Raw genomic sequence first — 1970 nt, 5'->3', positions numbered from 1 at the left:
CTCTGAAATTAAATGATGTAAAATTAATATATAAGCTTACAGGGATAAGCTTACAACAAAGAAAAAACACAAGACACCAAGGTCTGGCTAAAAACAAATAGAAATATCACCAGAAAAATAAACCAACAGAGGACAATCAAAACAACTTATTTATATAATTACTTAACAATCAAAACAGCTTAACAATCAAAACAACTTATTTATATAATCACTTAACAATCAAAACAGCTTAACAAATTTAAAATTCAATACAGCTTAAGTGCTTAACAGAAACAGAAAATAGAGTTTGTCTAGGAAATCAAGTCATCAAACAAAGATTTTAGATTGAGAAGGTTTTAGGTTCTTAATAGAAACAAACAAACAGAGCAAGGACAAGACGACGAGGTTTTAGTTTTAGGTTGCTTACCTCAAATCTGCGCGAGGCTGCGAGAGGGGGGGAGAGAGAGGGAGAGAGAGAGAGAGAGAGAGAGAGAGAGAGAGAGAGAGAGAGAGCGATGGTGCGGCGGATTTGAGAGCAGCTGGGAGATTGAGCGGCGACGGCGAGTGACAGAGAGATTGAGAGCAACACGACCTGAGAGAAAAAGAGAAAGCGTAGAATGATTTTTTTCTTTCTTGTGTTTTGTTTTATTTTAAAAAATAAAAGTTAATAATTGGGCAGCCTAGGCACGTGCCTGGCATGCCTGGCGGTAAAATCGCCACTGCATGTCACTCAAAAATGTTAATGTGCCAAGAATTTACTGACTTGCAGATTGGCCACACGTGTAAGGAATGCTGAGTTGTCCTTTTTTTAGTTTGACTCATAAAGAAAAACTTAAAAATACAGTAGAAACTCTTTAAATTAATACTCGGTAAATTAATAAACTCTCTAAAATAATAAATTTGTCCGGTCCCGACTTGGGCCAATGTAAACAATTGAAAAACTCGATAAAATAATAAGATAATAATTTTTCGAGAGATCCCTTTATAATTTTCGGTCCTAAAAAAATCATAAATTAATAATTCATAAAAACTGGAAAAAAAAATATTGAACACATTTGTTCCTCTTGTTTACATTTACTGTACTTCAAAAGTCATTATTGATTTCCAATGCATGTGAACGCAGTAGTTACTAATTTACGTTGAGTCCCAAGGTTCGCTGCAACGTAATTCTAAGAGGCATAGACTAATTTGCCTTCTTGTTTGGTATGTACAGTATAATTACTTTAAAACTCTTTAAATTAATAATTATTAATTTATCGATAAATTAATAACTCTCTAAATTAGCTTGTTCAAAAAAAAAATAACTCTCTAAATTAATAAGTTTCTCCGATCCTGACATTATTAATTTAAAGAGTTTCTACTATAGTATAAAAGGCGTAAATGACCATTGACTAATTTTAAAACACATAAATTTCAAAAATCTTTTATTATCTTCAAGAAAGGGAAAAAAAATTCCACAATATATATTCAAAGTTGAAACCCAACAATTTGCATCTTTTCATTCCAAACCAAATAATTCAACATAGAATTAATCATTTAACCTAAAAAATCATTAAAGAAAACAAAATAATGAAGCATGCTTCACAAGAATGGGTGTCTATGCTTTCAAGGAAACTCACCTCCCTCTACACCTACAAATCCAATAAAATCACAAATTCCAAAACATTTCTTTTCACAACTCTTCACACACCAACCAAACAATCTTTCCATCAAAAAAATTTCATCATAAAAAAATTTCACTCCCTCATCTCCCATTACTAGAATTTCTCCCTCCCTATAAACTGTCGCTGATAACATCTTAGGCTCCACCATACCGCATACATCTTTCATTTGTGCCTTTAATTTGCTTCCTCTATCCCACTCACATGTGATCTTAGCCTCTCTTTTCTCTCTTGTGGACCTTTGCATCCTCTCCATTCAATACTATATATATGCCTTCAAGTCTCTATTTTTTTCACTATCCCAGTTCAACTTTCAGTAGAAAGTTGCAG

The sequence above is a fragment of the Trifolium pratense genome, linkage group LG7, assembly GCF_020283565.1.
Source record: "Trifolium pratense cultivar HEN17-A07 linkage group LG7, ARS_RC_1.1, whole genome shotgun sequence".
Taxonomy (NCBI): Eukaryota; Viridiplantae; Streptophyta; class Magnoliopsida; order Fabales; family Fabaceae; genus Trifolium; species Trifolium pratense.
This window is presented reverse-complemented; position numbering follows the sequence as displayed.